The 23,963-nt window shown below is 43.5% G+C and overlaps 1 pseudogene; it reads right to left on the reverse strand.

Moving 5' to 3' along the window:
* Positions 1–297: 297 nt before the first annotated feature.
* On the reverse strand, positions 298–1,734 carry LOC127930853 (uncharacterized; annotated as a pseudogene).
* Between the last annotated feature and the right edge of the window lie 22,229 nt (positions 1,735–23,963).

Here is a 23,963-nt window from a genome sequence, read left to right on the forward strand (position 1 = left end):
CTGGGCCTCTTGACCACCTCCCTCTTCAGCCTCTCCCACTTGCTTAACCACAGGAATTGAAAGACCATCCATTCCAGCGCTAAAATAGTTGTTCGTGGGGGGGATGAAAACTGAACCGATTAATAAAAGCACAGGTAAAATCACAGCTTTAATGATTAAAACCTTGCCCTCAAAAGTCATCTGTCGAATCCCCAAAAACCCAATCTCTTTCTTACGGTCCCCAGGATCCCACTCCAGTTGCCGCTTCCTCCTCCCTCTCGGTCAAACTTTACCCCCAATACCCTTATGCCAGTCATTTTAACTGTCAGCGGTAGTCTGGTCAAGTCTGGGTCTGCCTACGGTCCGAAAAAGTGGTCCTCTGTTCAGTCTTGCCCCAGATGCTCGTCCGTACCAGTCAGTCCTGTCCAGGGTCCTGTAGACAGATAACAGGTCGGTGCATAAAATGTTAACGTCGTCCATGTAAAATACGCACTTGGCGCACCGCCAAGTGTCAAAAAAGTCCTGTAGTGTCTGCCACTGGCTGAACCTCTCCCTGTACTGACTAACGACTCTATCATCTTCTAAAAGTGAGCAGTCCAGTTTCCAGGGCCCTCTTCCCACAGTCACTCCCGAAAGTTGGTGAAAGGGTGCACGCATTACGTGGTCTGAGAAGAACGCAGGGGTTCTAGCATCAGTTGGGGGACAGTCCCGGGTAAACAGATAGTCAATGCGAGAGGCTCTGGTGCCTTCACCAAATGTTCCAGTTGGAGCCCTCCGCTCTTGGATGCAGGGTTTTAAAACAGTCAATCAGTTTAAAATCCCTGCACAGCCCTTGCAATAAAACACTTGACCTATCTAGCTTAAAATCCTCTCCCGCCCCTCTCCTGTCTGCTCTACTTAAAACAGTTGAAATCCCCACCCACCACTAGAGGACCCCTGCCTAGCATGTGGGACTTCTTCTAAAAGTGCACACCGGTCGTGTTTATTGTTAAATCATAAAAATGGTTCAATCATTAAAATCCCTCCCATAAAAGTGCAATTGGCTAAAAGAGCACGCCCAGCAACCACCACCGTGCTCCCCCTCACCACCACCTGTGGGGTCTTGATTAAAATAGCAACACCATCATTTTTATTCAAATTGGATCCACTCCAAATGGAAGGCCCGTGCTGCCACTTGTCCTCCCATTTGCTGTAAGAGGGGAAAAAAAGGATAGACCACACCCTGTAATAAAAACACATCTGAATTAAACCTTTCTAAAAAATAATAAAAACCGACTGTCCTCGTGTCTCTGTTTTCACACTCCTTACATTAATAGTGGTGTTGTTAATAGCCATAAAAGGGTGAGTAAAAACAGTGCTAATAAGAAAGGCATTTGGAACAGTTATAAGGGGTTACTTATCGGGTACCTTCTCTCCCTCCCTCCAGGGTAAAGGTAGGGAGAAGAGGTTAAAACGGGATTTAAAAAGGAGATTTGGTTGCAGGAGTTGGCGGGGAAGGTTATGGATTCTTCCTCCCCCTGGGAGCTCTCCCATTCCAACTTACCCTTTTATTTAGCCATGGATGAGGTGGGACCGCTCGCCACAGAGGTTGCAGTACCTTCCGTTCGTGCACTCCTTGTAGCGGTGGCCCATTTCATGCAGACCACCTTTTCACAGGCGCTTGGGCTGGTCCCGGTAGTGAACATGGCTCCTGTTCTCTTCGGCTATGGTAGACAGTACCTTCCTAACCATACTGCACATTCCTCCGGTTGTACAGTGTTATTGTACATACAAAAGAAATAACAGTTTTGATGCTATTATCCGTCAGCTTAGTCACTTCAAACATTGCTGTAAGGGACCCTTGGGTGTTCAGGGCATTCTGGAGTTTCCGCCAGAACTCCCTCAGGAAGCTAACACAGGTGAAACTAACATCGAAGCCTTTCCCATAGGGGAGGGCGATGCAGTTCACATGCACAGGTTTGAAACCGAGCTCTTTCCTGGAGGAATTTTCCCAGAGAAATCCAATCTGGCCAGGCGCAGTGCGCGCTAACCAAGGTTGCCAGGTGCACAGTGTTTCCTCCGACACATTGGTGCAGCTGGCTTCCGGGTTGGATGCACGCTGTGTTAAGAAGCAGTGCGGCTTGGTTGGGTTGTGTATCGGACGACGCGTGACTTTCAACCTTCGTCTTTCCCGTGCCCGTACGGGAGTTGTAGCGATGAGACAAGATAGTCTCATACTAAAAACAATTGGATACCACGACATTGGGGAGAAAAAGGGCTAAAATAAAAAAATAAAAATGTAAAGAATACCCTAAACAAAACTAAATCAAGCACAACTTCCCGGGTACTCTCCGGCCTACGATCGCCTCTCCAATCAAAATGCAGCCACTGTTAAAGGTACTACACTACACTTGATCTAAGCCAAAAGGCAGAGAAGCAGAAATAAACGCACATGTCAGCCTTAAAACAAAGCTGCAGATCTGACAGTGGGCTCACTGTTAATCAACAGAGTTTTTTTAACTGGTCTCCTCTTATAGGAGACCAAAAACAGCTAACTGAAAGCCACGCCTAGAATAAGCCACACCTGCAATCCTCTGATTGGAAGCATACTGTACAGTGGCAGCCTATCAGTAAGTAATGTGCCTATACATGCACACCAGTAATTTGATAATAAACTAATTGTGGGAGTAGGCAGATTACGCAATAATCATGTAAACACCTTACTCTGCTTATCTTAATCGGCGTAAAGTTCAAATCTAAGTTTGTTTATCAATCTTTTTAATTATTGACACCTTGTGTTAGCACAAGCCGAGCAAGCCTCCCTCTTTAGCGCCAGTAAAGTGTGTTCGTAACAACTGGATGTATGTGTCTTAGAAGTAGTTTTCACATACAAACTTTATATGTCAGAACAAAAATAAGTTGTTTATTTAGATTGCAGATTTTCTGCCAATCAGGTAGCATGATTTCAGATGTGCCCAGGTAAACATGATTGCTATGGAAATCGTTCTTCTTGTGAAGCATGTAAACGTTTTAATTCAAACTATTATATTAATCTGACCATTCATGTAACCACACTGAGGGGATTTGATTAATCTGGCGTGTTTTGCAACAGGTGAAAGTTGATTGTATTCGTTTTGGACCCGGACTCCCTCCTGGGCAGGAAGGAGCCAGGCGGCCGTTCAAAGCCCACTGTGAAATTGGCTCAAAACAAAAGTGAGGTAAGTGATGAGCAGGATTCTTTTTTCACATGCAAAGGTGATTGCTTTGATAAAAATGCTTTAACTGCCTTCCAAACGAATACCAGTTAAAAAAATTCTAACATATAATGAAATCAAATTTAATTGGTTACATACACATGGTTAGCAGATGTTAATGCGAGTGAAGTGAAATGCTTGTGTTTCTAGATCTGTCCGTGCAGTAATATCTAACAAGTAATCAATTTCACAACAACTACCTTATAAACACAAGTGTAAAGGAATGAATGAGAATATGCACGTATAAATATATGGATGAGCAATGGCCGCACGGCATAGGCAAGATGCAGTAGATGGTATAGAGTACAGTATATACATATGATATGAGCAATGTAGGGTATGTAAACATTATATAAAGTGCCATTGCTTAAAGTGACTAGTGATACAGTTATCACATCCATTTTTTAACTATTAAAGTGGCTAAAGATTTGAGTCAGTATGTTCGCAGCAGCCACTCAATGTTATTCCAAGACATTTCAATGTTTCCCCTTAAACCGCTTGAGTGTTGCTTCATCAGTATGCTTAGGGTCATTGTCCTGCTGGAAGTTTAACCTCCGTCCCAGTCTTAAATCTTTGGAAGGCTGAAACAGGTTTCCCTCAAGAATTTCCCTGTATTTAGCGCCATCCATCATTCCTTCAATTCTAACCAGTTTCCCAGTCCCTGCCGATGAAATGATGCTTCCACCACCATGCTTCACTGTGGGGATGGTGTCTTGGGTTGATTAGAGGTGTTGGGTTTGCGCCAGACAGAGTTTTCCTTGATGGCCAAAAAGCTCAATTTTAGTCTCATCTGACCAGAGTACCTTCTTCCATATGTTTGGGGAGTCTCCCAAATTCCTTTTGGCAAACACCAAACATGTTTGCTTATTTTTTTCTGGTCAGTCTTCCGTATTGACCAGCTCTGTGGAGTATACGGCTTAAAGTGGTCTAATGGACAGATACTCCAATCTCTGCTGTGGAGCTTTGCAGCTCCTTCAGGGTTATTTGGTAGCTTCTTTGATTAATGCCCTCCTTGCCTGGTCCATGAGTTTTGGTGGGTGGCCCTCTCTTGGCAGGTTTGTTGTGGTGCCATATTCTTTCAATTGTTTAATGGATTCAATGGTGCTCCGTGGGAGGTTAAAAGTTTGGGATATTTTTTATAACCCAACTCTGATCTGTACTTCTCCACAACTTTGTCCCTGGCCTGTTTGGAGAGCTCCTTGGTCTTCATAGTGCCGCTTGCTTGGTGGTGCCGCTTGCTTGGTGGTGTTGCAGACTCTGGGGCCTTTCAGAGCAGAGCAGCATATACTGAGATCATGTGGCACTTAAATAAAGTTCACCTGTGTGTAATCTAACTAATTATGTGGCTTCTGAAGGTAATTGGTTGCACCAGATCTTATTTAGGGGCTTCATAGCAAAGGGGGTGAATACATATGCACGCACCACTTTTCCGTTTTTATTATTTTTGAAATTTTTTGAAATAAGTATTTTTTGAAATTTCACTACACCAATGTATACTATTTTGTGTATGTCCATTACATGAAATCCAAATAAAAATCAATTTAAATTACAGGTTGTAAATGCAACAAAATAGGAAAAACGCCAAGGGGGATGAATATTTTTGCAAGGCACTGTACATTTCCCAACCAGAAGCCATGGATTACAGGCAACATCCGCACTGAGCTAAAGGCTAGAGCTGCCGCTTTCAAGGAGCAGGACATAGTCCGGACGCTAATAAGAAAACCTGCTACGCACTCAGATGACCCATCAAACAGACTATACAGGACTACGTTCGAAGTCTATCATTTAAATTACAGGTTGTAATGCAACAAAATAGTAAAAATGCGATGGGGAATACTTTTGGCACTGTATGGGGAAATTAATGGCATTTTTGTAGAGTTTTTGGATAAACACTGATAATAAGGTCTATGGTAAGCACAAGCTTGGGATATCTATTGTGTTTTGTTTCTATGAGATCATCTTCATCAGCTAACGTCATGTTTTGTGTATTTTATAGAACTTACAGTGGGGAGAACAAGTATTTGATACCCTGCCGATTTTGCAGGTTTTCCTACTTATAAAGCATGTAGAGGTCTGTAATTTTTATCATATCATCATTTCAACTGTGAGAGACGGAATCTAAAACAAAAATCCAGAAAATCACATTGTATGATTTTTAAGTAATTAATTTGCATTTTATTGCATGATTATTAACCTGTGACCAGTGAGTCCATGTCTATGTACATACGGCAGCAGCCTTTAAGGTGCAGGGTTGAATATCCGGCTAATGATGGCTATTTAACAGTCTGATGGCCTTGAGATTTTAAGCTATTTTTCAGTCTCTCGGTCCCAGGTTTGATGCACCTGTACTGACCTCGCCTTCTGGATGAGGGTGGGGTGAACAGGCCATGGCTCGGGTAGATGATGTTCTTGATGATCTTTTTGGCCTTCCTGTGATATCAGGTGCTGTAGGTGTCCTGGAGGGCAGGCAATGAGCCCCCGGTGATACGTTAGGCAGACCGCACTACCCTCTGGAGAGCCCTGGTGTCGTTGCCATACCAGGCGATGATACAGCCTTAAAGGAGGCTCTCAATTGTGCATCTGTAAAAGTTTGTGAGGGTCTTAGGGGCCAAGCCAAATTTCTTCAGCCTCCTGAGGTTGAAGAGGCGCTATTGAGGCGCCTTCTTCACCACACTGTCTGTGTGCGTGGACCATTTCAGATTGTCAGTTATGTGTACACCGAGGAACTTGAATCTTTCACCTTGTCCACTGTGGTCCTGTCGATGTGGATAGAGGCATGCTCCCTCTGCTGTCTCCTGAAATCCACGATTGGGGGGTGATACCTGAGTGTAGCTCCAGAGAGGGTTGGCACTGGGGTTTGCCCAGGCCTGACACAGCAACTGTAGCACCTGGACACACACACACACACACACACACACACACACACACACACACACACACACACACACACACACACACACACACACACACACACACACACACACACACACACACACACACACACACACACACACACACACAGAGTCAACAACATTGTACACATACACTGTATATCATTACAACACTAAAGACTTTTGTTGTACACTCACCTGTATAATTAGTGGCCTCTCCCTGTCCTGAGCGGTTAATTAATTGGATTAGTTTAGAAATAAATTATATTTATCTTTGTGAGCAAAAATTAATCAACCAATCAATGCACATAAAACAAAAAATTCAGAGATTCTCGCTGCAATAGAGCATGCTGGGGAATATTATATACGGTTCTATGTAGAACCCTTCTTTCTTCCAAACAAATCATCTTTCCTTCCAAAGAATCATGAATCATCTTCCAAAAACCCTGGAACCCTTTTTTCTGAGAGTGTAGCTAATACGAATGTTGCAGTAATCAAATGTATCAAGGCAGAAACTGTTTGTGCTGGCGCACCTCTCTTACAAGGGCCTTTACAAACAAACACTTTCTGGGGAAGATATCAGGATGTCTACAGAAAGCCAGTTAGTTAGAAAATCTGCTATCTTTGCTTTCCCGCCTTGATAACTAGGTAGCATCTGACTGCAGGTAATCTTACTCAGAGTTCGCTGCTAGAGAAGAAAATGTGTTTGCTAACGTTAGCTAGCTAAATACATAACTAATGTTAGCTAGCTACATGCACACATACACTAATGATCAGCCACCAAATCAAATCAAATCTAATTGCATTTGTGTAGACCATACAGTGAAATGCTTACTTCACAAGCCCTTAACCAACAATGCAGTTTTAAGAAAAAATAAGTGTCAAGTAAAAAATAGATAAGTAAAAAATATATATATTTATATATTAAGAAGTAAAAGTAACAAATAATTAGAGACCAGCAGTAAAATCACAACAGCGAGGCTATATACAGGGGATACCGGTACAGAGTCAATGTTTGGAGACATCGGTTCATTGAGGTAATATGTACATGTAGGTAGAGTTAAAGTTAAAGTTACTATGCACAGATAATAAACAGAGAGTAGCAGCAGCATAAAAGAGGGCGGGGGGGCAATGCTAATAGTCTGGGTAGCTATTTGATTAGCTGTTCTGGAGTCTTATGGCTTGGGGGTAGAGGCTGTTAAGAAGTCTTTTGGACCTAGACTTGGCGCTCCTGTACCACTTGCCGGGCGGCAGCATATAGAACAGTCAATGACTAGGTTGTCTGGAGTCTTTGACAATTTTTAGGGTCTTCCTCTGACACCCCCTGGTATAGAGGTCCTGGAAGGCAGAAAGCTTAGCCCCAGTGTTGTACTGGACCATACACATCACCCTCTGTAGTGCCTTGCGGTCGGAGGCCGAGCAGTTGCCATATCAGGCAGTGATGCAACCATGCTCTTGATGGTGCAGCTGTTGAACTTTTTGAGGATCTGAGGACCCATGCCAAATCTTCTCCTGAGGAGGAATAGGCTTTGTCGTGCCCTCTTCACGGCTGTCTTGGTGTGTTCAGACCATGATATTTTGTTGGTGATGTGGACACCAAGGAACTAAAAGGTCTCAACCTGCTCCACTACAGCCCCGTCGATGAGAATGGGGGCATGCTCCTCCTTTTCCTGTAGTCCACAATCCTCTACTTTGTCTTGATCACATTGAGGGAGAGATTGTTGTCCTGGCACCACACTGCCAGGTCTCTGGCCTTCTCTCTATAGGTTGTCTCATCACTGTCTGTGATCAGGCCTACCACTGTTGTGATATCGGTAAACTTAATGATGGTGTTGGAGTCGTGCCTGCCCATGCAGTCATGAGTGAACAGTGAGTACAGGAGGGGACTGAGCACGCACCCCTGAGGGGCCCCGTGTTGAGGATCAGCGTGGCGGATGTGTTGTTACCTACCCTTACCACATGGGGGTGGCCCATCAGGCAATCCAGGATCCAGTTGCAGAGGGAGGTGTTAGTCCCAGGGCCCTTTGCTTAGTGATGAGCTTTGAGGGCACTATGGTGTTGAATGCTGAGCTGTAGTCAATTAATAGCTTTCTCACATAGGTGTTCCTTTTGTCCAGGTGGGAAAGGGCAGTGTGAAGTTTAATAGAGATTGCGTCATCTGTGGATCTGTTGGGACAGTATGCAAATTAGAGTGGGTTTAGGGTTTCTGGGATAATGGTGTTGATGTGAGCCATGACCAGCTTTTCAAAGCACTTCTTGGCTACAGACGTGAGTGCTATGGGTCGAAAGTCATTTAAGCAGGTTACCTTAGCGTTCTTGGGTACAGAGACTATGGTGGTCTGCTTGAAACATATTGGTATTACAGACTCAGTCAGGGACAGGTTGAACATGTCAGTAAAGACACTTGCCAGTTGGTCAGCGCATGCTCGGAGCACACGTCCTGGTAATCCATCTGGCCCTGTGGCCTTGAATGTTGACCTGTTTAAAGATCTAACATCGGCTACTTGCCTCAAATCTGGTAGGCTCGCTGCTGTGCTTCCCTTTGGAGTCTGTAATAGTTTACAAGCCCTGCCACATCCGACGAGCATCGGAGCCGGTGTAGTACAATTCCATCTTAGTCCTGTATTGACGCTTTGCCTGTTTGATGGTTCGTCGGAGGATATAGCGGGATTTATTATTAGCTTCTGGGTTAGAGTTCCGCACCTTGAAAGCGGCAGCTCTACCCTTTAGCTCAGTGAGGATGTTGCCTGTAATCCATGGCTTCTGGTTGTGGTATGTACGTACAGTCACTGTGGGGATGATGTTATCGACGTACTTATTGATGAAGCCAGTGACTGATGTGGTGTACTCAATGCCATCGGAAGAATCCCGGAACATCCAGGAAAAGTCTGTGCTACAGTGGGAAAACAGTCCTGTAGCTTAGCATCTGCTTCATCTGACCACTTTTTTTGTAGATTTTTTTTTTTTTTTTTCTCCCTCTGGTTGCACTTTTAGCATGCTGGTAGAAATGAGGTAAAATCAATATAAGTTTCCCTGCATTAACCTGTTTGGGCTAGGGGGCAGCATTTTCACTTTTGGATGAAAAGCGTGCCCAGAGTAAACTGCCTCCTACTCAGTCCCAGATGCTAATATATGCATAGTATTAGTAGTATTGAACACACTGTAGTTTCTAAAACTTTGAATGATGTCTGTGAGTATAACAGAACTCATATGGCAGGCAAAAACCTGAGAAAAAATCCAAACAGGAAGTGGGAAATCTGAGATTTGTAGTTTTTCAACTCAGCCCCTATTGAAGATACAGTATAGTGGGATATATGTTGCACTTCCTAAGGCTTCCACTAGATGTCAACTGTCTTTAGAACATTGTTTGATGCTTCTACTATGAGGGGAGGCTGAATGAGAGGGGAATGAGTCAGAGGTCTGTCACACGCATTCACATGAGAGGTAGCTCCCGTTCCATTGCTTTTCTACAGACAATGGAATTCTCCGGTTGGAACATTATCGAACATTTATGATAAAAACATCCTAAAGATTGATTCTATACATCGTTTGATATGTTTCTACGACCAGTAATATAACTTTTTGCATTTTAGTCCAACCTTTCCGCTGGAAGTTGCACGCTCGTTTCGATTTGTTTACCAAACACCCTAACAAAAGGAGGTATATGGATATAAACAAATCAAACATTTATTGTGGAACTGGGATTCCTGGGAGTGCATTCTGATGAAGATCATCAAAGGTAAGTAAATATTTCTAATGCTATTTCTGACTAATGTTGACTGTGCAACATGGCGGATATTTATTTTGGCTGGTTTGGGCTCTGAGTACCGTACTCAGATTATTGCATGGTATGCTTTTTCTGTAAAGTTTTTTAAAAATCTGACACAGCGGTTGCATTAAGGAGAAGTTTATCTAAAGTTCCATGCATAACACTTGTATTTTCATCAACATTTATAATGAGTATTTCTGTAAATTGATGTGGCTCTGCAAAATCACCGCCTGTTTTGGAACTACTGAACATAACACGCCAATGTGAAATAAGATTTTTGGATATAAATATGCACTTTATCGAACAAAACATACATGTACTGTGTAACATGAAGTCCTATGAGTGTCATCTGATGAAGATCATCAAAGGTTAGTGATTAGTTTTATCTCTATTTGTGATTTTTGTGACTCCTCTCTTTGGCTGGAAAAATGGCTGGGTGTTTCTGTGACTTGGTGGTGACCTAACATAATCATTTGTGGAGCTCTCGCTGTAGAGCATTTTTGAAATCAGACACTGTGGCTGGATTAATGAGAATTGTGTCTTTAAAATGGTGCCTAATACTTGTATGTTTAAGAATTTAGATTTATGAGATTTCTGTTGATTTGTATTTGGCGCCCTGCAATTTCCTTGGCTATTGGCGAGGGGTTCTGCTAGCGGAAGCGTCGCCTCTGGTGAGCGACTTCCTTACGGCCGTATACAGCTCATTGAGTGCAGTCTTAGTGCCAGCATTGGTTTGTGGTGGTAAATAGACAGCTACGAAGAATATAGATCAAAAATCTCTTGGTAAATAGTGTGGTCTACAACCTTGAGACTTCCTTAGATTTCGTTCACCAGCTGTTGTTTACAAATATACATAGACCGTCACCCCTTGTCTTACCAGATGTAGCTGTTCTATCCTGCCGAAAAAGTGTCAAACCTGCCAGCTGTATGCTATTCATGTTGTCGTTCTTGGGGAAACATAAGATTATTCATAGCTTATTATGGGCCCACTTATTTGAGTTCTGGGAAAATGTGAATTTGATCAAATTTGGTTTATATTCAAACTTTGGGTGGACCTAGGTCTTTTTAATCCCAAATTATTGACTGGAATTAATCAATAAACAAAATAGTGATGGCATACTGTATGAATAACTTTTTAATTACAGATGCAAAGGTCTACACCATGCAACCCTGCATAAAACAGATTCAGCTGTCACGGATCCCTCCGGAAATGTCATTACGCACACCTGGCCCCTATTCCCACTGATTAGTAATTGTGTAAGTGTGCCCTTAGTTTACCAGTGTCCTGTCAATTATTGTTACAATATCTGTTGGTGCGTGTGAACACCTGTGCTGTGTGTTTTGGCTTTTGTACCATTGTAGATTGCTCAGATGATTACGGGTCTCGTTACTCATTGTGGGCTTGTATTATTTATTCAAGGTACTCCTCGCTCTTTTGTTTGGGTTTCTCCCCTGTCTTTTGTATAGTGTTTGAATGGTCTTCATCCCCGTGCCTTTACATGGCACGCCGAAATTTGGGTAAGAAATTCAAAAAAATGTTTACGCATTCCTGCGCCTGTCTCCCGACCCATTTATACCAACGTGACATCAGCCCTGTTATTAGTTCTATTATCCAATCACAGTTGTTGTCTCTTTGTCTGTGGGACCCCCCCACCCCATGTTAGTTTTTAAATATAATTTATTTGAACAAGTACAAGGTTGCTGCAGTTTGACAGGGTTTTAATGTTTTCATCCTCCCTATGGCCAGGAATTTTAAACCATATGACCCTGATTAGAAGAATTGTCTGGTCAGATCATCACTCAAAATACAACAATTTTTTTATAGCTGATTAATTACTATATCATACTACAACTAGGGTCCAGAGTTGGCTAAGTTAGCCTACCAGAACAGGAAAAAACTCAGTGCCCCAGGGGAAACAAATCCACCCCACCCCTCTGGGACCTGTGGTGCCATGTTAAAAATGAAAAAAACATGTCCTTTTTGTATATCAACGATTCACATTGTACTTTTCTTTTGGTGGTGGGGATGGGCTTCCATAGTTTTACTTGGCTCACTGCAGAATGTAACAGGCTGTTCCTCAAAAAAAGGTATAGCTGAGGGTATTCTCTTGAAACCTCTGGAGTAGGGGTACTCAAGAACAATTTGAGAAGATCCAGTCACACACATTTTCTGGGTGGCAAAGGTCGGATGGATATTGAAATGTATCAGTGTCGTAACACACTTCACCTCCCAACCCATGCGACCCCCAATCTGTTCACACCCCTCTTGTTGGCGGAAGTAAATGTAGACATTTTAAAGCTCATTCCTGCATTTCTACAAATGTCTTGTGTGTGCTTATGCGAAGCCCTATCAAATTATGCGAAGCCCATATTGACCGGTTCTGAGTCCGAACCGTGGTCCGCCAGTTGAGTATGGGGGCTGTGAAAGGGGTCTTATGTTAAAAGTTGGGTGAAAAAAGACGAAATGCCCTCAGGTTGATTACTTTGTGCAAATTAGTTTTCCACATTGATTCAGCGTCATCACGTTGATTTTTGGGGTTGAAATTATGCGGAAGCAACATTGATTCAATCAGTTTTTGCCCAGTGGGAAGAAATTGAATGTGAAATTGCCTGACCAGCTGTGCACGAATACAAATATTAATAACACCATGGAGTAACCATGTACATACAACGTGTTCTCTTCAGCTACGATGAAGAACAACCAAATCCAAGACAACCAGCATGAGCACGGAGAACGACTGTTTCTTAGCCCAGAAACTGGCGTGACGCAAAATCATATCTACCCCTCAGAAGCCACACTCTGCCTGAAGTGTTTGAACGACCACAGCACAGTCCAACTACAATGTGACTGAGGAGTAATTACTCCCCAGGAAGAAAAAACAATAACATGGAAAATGTGAGACACGCAAAACACCAGAAGGAAGAAATAGCCGGAGATCTTGGCACAGAAAGAGGAGAAGCAGGATTGGAGTCAGCTATTGTCAGCTAATGGTTTCCCCTAAAAACTGCAGGCCATAGGCCTCATCTCTGCTTCTGTAGTGCGGTAAAAAATGTATGCGTTTTTATATCAATTGATATCCTGGCGCTGTTGCATTTATCAAATGTGAATCCAGTTCCACTGAGCTTATACTGTAGTACGCACAGTAAAACATACTAATGGCTTCCCTTGAGAATCCGCCAGAACATAACATTTTGGAATTTATCACTGTGACTCACTTTTCTGCTGTGAAGGGAAAAACGTCTGGGGGTTCTGACTGACATTCGGAGGTTCAGAGATTGAAACGAAACCCAAACATTCTGGGACATTCTCATACAGAATGATGGGGTGGAGGGAGAGACTGAATGAGACTCCATGATGACAGTTCAGTTCCACTGAGTACGGGGGAGTTAAAGAGAAAACTGTGGAGCCGAAAGGAGGAAAATAAAAGTTTAAAGAGGGAAAGAAGAACTCCATTGGATAAAGGGGCTAGACAGTGTCCTCTCCAGTGTCAGGGTCTGCAGTGGCTGTGCTCCCTGGCTCTGTGCTCAGTGCTGCAGGAGGAGCAAGTTGTGGTATTGTTCTAACATACTGTAGGGTCCAGTGTGTTCAACAGGCTCTGCTGGAGATGACTGTGCTGCAGCCTGGCTGCGCTGCAGGCCTCTCTGTTCCAACAGAGATGTGTGTGAGAGAGAGAGAGGCTTGACTCCACGAATCTCTAACCTTACACATGTGTGCTCTCTGGGGAGACTGCATTCCATACACTCTCCCTCTCTCCCACCATTTCATTTTCTCTTGCACTTTGTCCCTCCCCCCCTTCTTTCTTAAACTCTCTGTCTTGCTGTTTTATCCCTTCTCTCTCTCATCCATCTTTCTCTTTTCTATCCCAACTTTACTCGTACCTCACTCTCCTCCCCCTTTCTTTGAAATCAGTGTAGATTCATTATTGCAGTCATTTAAATTGGCCCCAAACCAGCCCATAGGACAGACAGCATCGTGGAAAAGAGAGAGTAAGGATTGTGAGAAAATGGAAGTAGAAATTTGAGTGGAAGAGCTGTGTGGATGGAAGAGGAATGGATGAGTAAAGAGAGGATACAATGGCAGAGAAGAGGTTAAAAACAATAAGAGCTGAGAAGAAAGGAAAGGAAAGGTAAACAACAAACGAGATGGGGAGAAAGAAATGGATGATTCACATGAAAAATGAGGAGAGAGGAGATGTGGTTTAGTCTAGGTAGTTCATGAGAGATAAACCAACGTTGAGAAAGGAACTCCCCTAACTGAGTAATACCACAGACAGAGATGGGCAGTATTTCTGTTACATGTGTTTGAAATGTGTATCTCAACTACTTCTGAGTATTCTGTCATTTTTATTACACTGGGCTGAACTACATTCCAATGTATTTTGTAACAAGTTACTTTTGAGAGATGTCATTTGTATTTTCAAAATGCTAAATAGTTTTCTTTACCATTTTTTAAATAGTTTGCCATTTTTTTGGGCCCACTTTCACCCTGCAATGGTAATATGCTGTGTTAAAAGTTGTCTGCTAAATTAAAAAAATACAAATGTGTATGTACAAATGGCAATTGCAAAACATTGTGTCCCACAAAATGTGTATATATATTACTTGTATATAAATGTGTATATATATTACTTGTATATAAATGTGTATATATACTACTTGTATATAAATGTGTATATATATTACTTGTATATAAATGTGTATATATATTACTTGTATATAAATGTGTGTATATATTACTTGTATATAAATGTGTGTATATACTACTTGTATATAAATGTATATATATATATTACTTGTATATAAATGTGTATATATATTACTTGTACAATGCAGAATTCGACTGCACGACATATCACACATAATTTAATATCCAACTTTTTGCCTAAACTATTCATACCCATTTATATGTTCGTATTAAACTTTTATCTGCTTTCTCAAAACACAAGATTCGTCTGTAAAACAAATAATGACACGTTATTTGGTTACAACACTGAAGAAGATGTTGGTGAAAAAAACATTTTGCCGTCTACAGGCGGGCGCACCAGGCTACGCAATGAAAAGTTGACCGGCAAGTCATTTTATTTTTTACTGGAAGGCTAGCCAACTAGTCAACTATCTATTAAACACTTCGGATACGAGGTTGGTGTCTGTGTTTTGAACAAAATGAAACTGATATATGGTAAGGAGGCCGATAATACGGGACATATTGTCAAACATGCTAACCCGTTAGCTAACATTTTTACCACACCAATAATCATAAAACGTTGATGGCTTGATCACAAAATAACACCGCCGAAGGTAATATATTTCTTAAATAGTGTTGAATATGCAGATAATATGGGGTGCTACGCTAGGTTTGGTAATAATCAAATAAAACAGTTCAATCATATTATACTTGGTTTCAACAACGTAATATTTTTCAATTGAGAAATCCTAACTCATTTACTTGTAACCAGTTGAAGTTTTTTTTTTTTTTTTTGATCCAAGGCGTTGTTTTTTCTACGGTGTATAGAATCTTTGGCAGTAGTGCAGTCACCCGAACAGAGACATCTGTCTCTCTCTCTCTCTCTCTCTCTCTCTCTCTCTCTCTCTCTCTCTCTCTCTCTCTCTCTCTCATCTTTGGTAATACTGTAGTCACCCGAACAGAGACATCTGGCAAACATCTCTCTCGCTCTTTCATCTGTGCCACTCACATCTTTCAGTGCTCTGTCATTTCCTGTCTTTCAATGTCAACCTGTGTATTGGTACAGGTTGTCTACTTGCTCACTTCGATCCAACGTCATGTCCTTCTGGCTTTCATTAAAGCCGTTGTTGATCCAATACCCTCCGCCCGAAAAAACTGTACCAAAGACAGTATAGTGTGAAGATAGGCATCAACTGCTTCTGCAATAGAAATCTCCGATCACATTCATGGTGACATTGGCTAGCTAAGCTCATGCGCAGAAACACGTCATCGGTTCTAACGGTCGTCTCGTGCCGAACTCTGCATGCGCAGGCCGTCAAATCAAACCCCAAACCCCAGCCTGGTCTGCTTGATCTGTTTCGTTAAGCGTTCCCGGAAATGTTTGCATTGTTGCGCCTCTGGGTTTAGAAACTCTATGACTGTACATTATACTGTTTGCCCCTAATAAGCATTCATATGCCATCAGTTTGATCAGAAGGCTGTAAGGAAACTAGAGTGCCCCCTAGTGGTGAAAATATGAACTAGCCAGCTCCCTCCCTACGTATCATCAGCACAACACCTTTACCCTCTCCAGACAGGCCAGCTGGAGATGCTCTTATTCTATAAACAACTAAACCTAAACCCACTAAAACTAATACAGGAAATATAGAAGAAAGCAAACAAATCAAACAGAAAATCTCTAAGGGTGGATGGGTTATTATTATATTGGACCTGGAACAAAGCAGTCTGGGAGGCTGTGGGAACACACAGCTAGGTGTATACCTTTTCACTGTTGCCATATCACCCTAATGCATTACGAATGGAGGAGGCAAGGCTAGAGTGGAGAATGTTACACTCAGGAAGAGAGTGAAGAAACAGACAGAAATGGGATACAGCCAACATGCCCTCATTGGAACGATGCGGTCCCAAAGCAGGCAGCCCATATCTGGTGAGGGCAGCCTTCACTTTGCCAGAAGTAAGCCCATATTTTCCCAGCAAGCATGCCCACATTGGCACGATGTAGGCCCAATGCGGGCAAAAATATTGCCCCATGTAGGATGCCCACATTGGGCCGAAAACACCTTCGCAATTTAATAGCAATTAAATGAAATGCATGAACTGCATAATTGTTAAACCTTAAAGGGATTTAAGAAACATGGTACTAGAAAGACAACCAAGTTAGACAGAGAATAATACTTTATTATTGGCAATATACAAATGCAAGTTAATGTGGACGGCCCATAAGAGGACATTTAAACTGGAACGACACAGTAACGGTTGCAGAAGAATAATTGTGTGCAAACCACACACCCAAATATTCTAATGAGCCCCCGGCTCTAGCTCGGCTTGGTGTGGTCTGGCCTGTCTTGGTCTGGTGTGGGATTAGTGTGGGTTAGCCTGTGTTGGGCTTGTTGTGAGTTTGGTGTAGGCTAGCCTGTGTTGTACTTGTTGTGGGCTAGGCTGGGTCAGGCTGGTCTGTGCTGGCCCGTGTTGGTCTGATGTGGGCTTGGTGTGGGCGAGCCTGTTCCCACCTTGCCCACGAATACCCACATGGGGCCAATGGGGTCATGTTTACTGGGATACCTTCTTCCACCACACCGAAATGTATGCACTCACCACTGTTGCTCTGGACAAGAGCGTCTGCTAAATGACTAAAATGTCAAATGTATTGTTTAAAGATCGAAAGCTCTAAATACATGAGTGTTTTAGCCTAGAATGTGTTTGCCCAGTTTTTTTTCTCTTGCCTAGGCTGCATTCTTCGTTGTCTATGTTTTCAACTAAACACACCAACTCTCTCCCCTCTTGTCTCTCATTCTTCTCTCTTTCCTCTCCCTCTCTCTTTCTCTCCCCCACTCTTTCTAGCTGCCGATGTGTCACAGACCCCCCTTCCTCTCCTCCACTTCCCACATCCCCCCCCCCACACACACACACACACACACACACACACACTAAGAGTGTAAAGGTTCCAGATGTGTGCTCTGCTGGATGATGTCAGGAAGGCAGACCGGAGGCAGCGCGCTCTGATCCTTTTATTTTTCAACTGAAAACATTTGGTTTCAGACAGAGAGGAAGAAGGGGAAGAGTCAAGAGTAGATCAGTTCCAAAAGAGCCAAGCGGCTGCTTGTACAATGATGAATTCAGAGAGAGAGAGAGAGAGAGAGAGAGAGAGAGAGAGAGAGAGAGAGAGAGAGAGAGAGAGCTATCTATCTTGCTCTGATTAGTACGCTGGATAGGACTGTCTGAGTCACGGACACTTGCTCATGGAACATACACGCACAAGCACACGCACGCACACACTGTCGGGTTATCCCCCATCTGGCCCTGAAGTACAGGGAGAGAGATGAAAAAACATGTTGTTGGAGAAATTAGTGTGTGTGTGTGTGTGTAAAAAAAATATGTGTGAGTGAGTGTGTGTGTGTCAGCCTCGTCTGTTCCATGAGCAAGAGTCTGTGACTCAGACAGTTGGAAGTTCCCCAGACTACCAATGGTACCTGGATATCCCAAAGGCAACAGTCAGGCTGCACCAGATGTTGGTCTGTTTAAATAGGTCAACTGCAAATGGCACATTCAGAGGTGGGGGGAGAGAGAGAGAAAGTGGGAGAGAGAGTGAGATAGAGGGAGAGAAAGAGAAAGACAGCGGGTAGGAGAGAGAGAGGCGGGGGGGGGCAAGGGACCGGTCAGAGAGAAAGGGAGCGAGAGAGACAGGAGATGTATGATGGGAGAGGGAGGTGAGGTGGGGGTCTGGTGTTGTAGAGGTTGCTAGGCGACTTTTTGCATAAATAAATTATGGAGAGAAAAAGAGGTTGTGTCAGAGCGTGTGGCTGACCTGTCTGATGACTCCAGGGGAATGTGAATGTGACTGCCTGACTGGGGAGGAACAGCATGAGGTTCTGTAGCTGCCTGTCCCTCCCTGAGTCTGGTGAATACCCAACACAATCTCCAACGAAAATGCAGTACCTCGCAATAACTTCAACAACAGAGATATGGCTGGTCGTTTTAATTGTGGCATGTAGAGGAGTATGTGGTGCCGCCTGTAGTGTGTTGACGTTTTAATTACGGTATATGTTGCCGTATGTTAGCTGCTGGGACTTTAAAATAGCATACAGGATACAGCCCTGAAAGTCAATATCTAGTAGTTAAGGGCTGGAAGTTAGCCTGTAGACTTCTCCACCCTCATGTGAACTAAGATGAGGGAAACAGATCGCAGTTCTAAAACTGAGAAAGAGGCCTAACTAGAAACTAGCATTGATAAGGACAACAGTAAATTGAAACATAAAGCACACATACTGTAGGGATGATTTCTCATTTACACAAAGTTGCACGCACTCACGTTTCTCACTTATTTCTTGCTAATGTGCCAGTGCATGATTTACACCAAACGCTGAGTTACTTAAAAACACATCCAAAGGACTGGTCCCATAGTGTTTGTCATTGAGTGTATGAATGGAGTGTGACTACAGCCTTCACTCCAAAAAATCCTGGGTTATTAAAAACACCCAATTTGGGTAAATATTGGACAGAACACACATTGGGTTATTTTGACCCAGCCAGTTGGGTTACAAACAACCCATTGTTTTCTTTAAGTTGGGTTGTTGATGCTGGGTTATTGAGCTATGATCCACCGGGTCAGATCAGAAGACTGGAGGCGTGGCTGTGTAAGGGCATGGCTTGCAGATAGTTGTTTTTGGCCACACGTGAGAGTAAATATCATTCCGGTTCATCTGTTCTGTTGTATTGTCAACACATGTTAAGGATCAGCACTCTGGTTTCTCTTCTTTATGCAGAAGCATGTGCGGTGGAGATTTTCTGGGGTTGCGTCCCTTTCTCTACTCTTCTATTTTATTTTATTTCGATGGACTAGCAGACAGTGCATGTAAGAGTGACTTTATTGCAGTTGGTGCTGTTCCTCTAGTGCACGGACCACCACAACACCTGAAGGGCTGCGGAATAAGTGTTTTGACCGCGGCCATACTTGACACCCATATTCACGGACTACCCCCAGCATCCAGAACAGGACCAGCTACCTGAGGATGAGACAATGGACAGCAGGGCTTCAGGTGAGTAGAAGCGCTGCTGTGACTAGCCTTTACTCTGACCTGAACAGCCTGGTGAAACACCCAAGGCCACATTAATCATTGAAAGTCAAGACCACCCAGTTAGTTGAACAGTTTTGGTCAGAATTCAGACATTTCCAAGATTTGGCCTTGTTTAGTAGATTTAGAGCATTTCCACTTTCAGACACAGAATCAAAGGTAGTTACAGTACAGCTTCATAATGAATGCATCAAGGACTATGACACAAGTTTGGTTCAGTAGGTTCTCCACCCTCAAGTCAGCTGCTAGGTCCTGGACGAAGACAACGTCTGAATTGGGGCACGAAAATGGCTGCTTCAGTTAATACCAGTTTTAACTGGCACCAGTACCAGTACCAACACCATAAGAAGAGGCGCAGAGGAGGGACCAAAGATTTAACCTTCACCCGGAGAAAGCAGTCCATAGGGGTGTGCCACCACTTACTACCTCCGGGTCTAGGGCTTCGTTCTGTGTCTGTCCGCTCCTCAGGTTGTCCTTCCTCCCCTCTGCAGATCCAGCACGACCTTTACCCGAAGCGAGCAGGCCACAGGCGAGTACTACCTTTGACCTCTGGGTCTAGGGCTCCTTGGTGGGTCTGCATGCTCCTCAGATTGTCCTTCCTCCCCTCTACAGACCCAGCACCTGTACCATCCCCAGTTCCTGGTTCCGGGCTCCCGGTTCCCGGTTCCTGGTTCCTACCCCTCAGTACAAGCACCAGACTCAGCACCAACCTAAGTCCCAGATCCTGAACCAGCAGCTCCAACACCAGACCGAGCACCAACCCATGGCTTCCAGTCCCAGCACAGTTCCCAGTTTTCAGTCCCAGCACCAACCCCTTCGCCAACACTGGATACAGCAGCGGCCACCAAAACTGCCACTCCATCCAATTGCTGCCAGCCTAGACCCCTCCCCCAACAGAAGGACACAGACAGACCATCAAGCACTCCACCAGACCAACCTCGCCCCAAAAAACCCATCTCAACCAAGATCCAGCGTTCAACACCATAGTCCCCTTCAAGTGCATCATGAAGGAAGGACCCTGGGACTGAACACCTCCCTCTGCAACTGGATCCTGGACTTCCTGACAAGTCGCCCCCAGGTGGTGAGGGTAGGCAACAACATATCCGCCACTCTGATCCTTAAAACGGTGGCCCCTCAGGGGTGCATGCTTAGTCCAATCCTGTACTCCCTGTTCACCCACATCTGCATGGCTACACACGACTCCAACAGCATCATTAAGTTTGCCGACGACACAATGGTGGTAGGCCTGATCACCAATAACAATGAGACAGCATATAGGGAGGAGGTCAGAGACCTGGCAGTGTGGTGCCAGGACAACAACCTCTCCTGCAAGGAGGGCCGAGGGCCGAGCATACCCCCATTCACATCGATGGGGCTGTAGTGGAGCGGGTCAAGAGTTTCGAGTTCCTAGGTGTACACAACACTAAGGACCTATCATGATCCAGACACACCAACACAGTTATGAAAGACGGCACGACAACGCCACTTCCCCCTCAGGAGGCTGATAAGATTTGGCATGGGCCCTCAGATCCTCAAAAAGTTATACAGCTGCACCATGAAAAGCATCTTAACTGGCTGCATCAAATCAAATCAAATCAAATGTTATTGGTCACATACACATGGTTAGCAGATGTTAATGCGAGTGTAGCGAAATGCTTGTGCTTCTAGTTCCGACAATGCAGTAATAACCAACAAGTAATCTAGCTAACAATTCCAAAACTACTACCTTATAGACACAAGTGTAAGGGGATAAGAATATGTACATAAAGATATATGAGTGAGTGATGGTACAGAGTGGCATAGGCAAGATACAGTAGATGGTACTGAGTGCAGTATATACATATGAGGTGAGTATGTAAACAAAGTGGCATAGTTAAAGTGGCTAGTGATACATGTATTACATAAAGATGCAGTAAATGATATAGAGTACAGTATATACATATACATATGAGATGAATAATGTAGGGTATGTAAACATTATATTAGGTAGCATTGTTTAATGGCGAGTGATATATTTTACATCATTTCCCATCAATTCCCATTATTAAAGTGGCTGGAGTTGAGTCAGTGTGTTGGCAGCAGCCACTCAATGTTAGTGGTGGTTGTTTAACAGTCTGATGGCCTTGAGATAGAAGCTGTTTTTCAGTCTCTCGGTCCCAGCTTTGATGCACCTGTACTGACCTCACCTTCTGGATGATAGCGGGGTGAACAGGCAGTGGCTCGGGTGGTTGTTGTCCTTGATGATCTTTATGGCCTTCCTGTGACATCGGGTGGTGTAGGTGTCCTGGAGGGCAGGTAGTTTGCCCCCGGTGATGCGTTGTGCAGACCTCACTACCCTCTGGAGAGCCTTACGGTTGTGGGCGGAGCAGTTGCCGTACCAGGCGGAGTGCTTTTGGTGACAAGCCAAATTTCTTCAGCCTCCTGAGGTTGAAGAGGCGCTGCTGCGCCTTCTTCACGATGCTGTCTGTGTGGGTGGACCAATTCAGTTTGTCTGTGATGTGTACGCCGCTTGGTATGGCAACTGCTCAGCATCCAACCGCAAGACACAACATAGGGTAGTGTCAACGGCCCAATACATCACTGGGGCTGAGCTCCCTATCATCCAGGACCTCTTTACCAGGCTTTGTCAGAGGAAGGCTCTAAAAATCATCAAGGACTCCAGCCACCCAATTCATAGACTGTTGTCTCTGCTACCTCAAGGTAAGCAGTATCGGAGCGCAAGGTCTGGAACCAAAAGGCTACTGAACAGCTTCTACCCCCAAGCCATAAGACTGCTGAACAGTTAATCCACCCCAGGTGGTGAAGGTAGGCAACATTACCTCCTCGACAATGATTCTCAACACGGGGGCCCCACAAGGGTGCGTGCTCAGTCCCCTCCTGTATTCCCTGTATACCCACGACTGCATGGCCTCACATAGTTCTAACTCCATCAACGACACAACAGTATTAGGCCTGATTACCAAAAACGACAAGACAGCCTACAGGGAGGAGGTAGGCACTTTGATGGCATGGTGCCAGGTAAACAACCTCTCCCACAACGTTAGCAAAACAAAGGAGCTGAATTTGGACTTCAGTAGGAACCAGGCTGGACACGCACCCATCCTCATCAAAGGGGCCACCGTGGAGACGGTCAATAACTTTGAATTCATGTTAAACACTGTTATTGTACACAGAGTGAATCCATGCAGTTTATGATTTGTTAAGCAAATATTTACTCCTGAGCTTATTTAGGCTTGCCAGGAGTTGAATACTTGTAGAAAGAGGAGGAATGGAAGCACTACTAAAGTACAAAATATTACATTTTGGTAGATAGAAGAAGCTCTATGGTAAAAGGGGTCCATTGGTCATCAAAAAGAAAGGAGGACCAAGGCACTCTTCATATAATTAATTAAAATGCCTTTATTAGTATGGCATGTTCAACAGACACAAAGTTTTTAAAAACCAACGCGTTTCGGCTGAAGGCCATGCAGGGGTTGAATACTTATTGATAATCAATACTTATTGATTATTGACTATTACTCATTATTAATTCATTTGTAAAAATTTAGAAATACATTGTTCCACTTTAGCATTATATGTTATTGTGTGTAGGCCAGTGAATAAAATAAAAACATTTACTCCACTTTAAATTCAGGCTGTAGCACAACAAAATGTCGAAGAAAGTTAAAGGGTATGAATACTTTCTGAAGGCACTCGTACCCCTAGACATTTCATGGTAAAATCAACACCTAATGTATTCAGCACAATTTGATCGTTATTCAGAATCCAAAAATTGAAATGGTCTATTACCCACAACCTGTGTTCAGAGTGACTACCATGACAAAATAATTGCAATATTAGACTACCTAAACCATCTAAACTGGAACAACCATTTCAGTTACGGGTGCAATAAATCCATCCCCTTACAGATTGGATTAGTTTAGAAAAATGTAAGTTATTTTTGTATAGTATAAGATCAATGAATAAACCAATGTGAATGCGGAAACATAGATATAAAAACAAACTTCTAAATATCAACCTTCAACGGAGCCTTCTGGGAAGAATGATAATGAGATCCCTCCCACATATTTTTCACTCAGCAGGTTAAGCAAAATTAAGTCAACACAGTCGATTAACAACAACACCATGCAGTGTTGATGCCACTGTAGCATTTAATTTATTCACTGCATGTGGTGTCAATTTTCATCCCACTAGTGTTAACCCCACTAGAATCAACACTCAGATATAACACCCACAACACTTGGTACCTTAAACACCAAGATTTCGTGTGTAGCCTAGCGTTTTTTAGGCCCAGCCCTACATGGACCTTAAGAACATGGGAATGCAGCATCCTCC

The sequence above is a fragment of the Oncorhynchus keta genome, chromosome 6 (assembly GCF_023373465.1).
Source record: "Oncorhynchus keta strain PuntledgeMale-10-30-2019 chromosome 6, Oket_V2, whole genome shotgun sequence".
Taxonomy (NCBI): domain Eukaryota; kingdom Metazoa; phylum Chordata; class Actinopteri; order Salmoniformes; family Salmonidae; genus Oncorhynchus; species Oncorhynchus keta.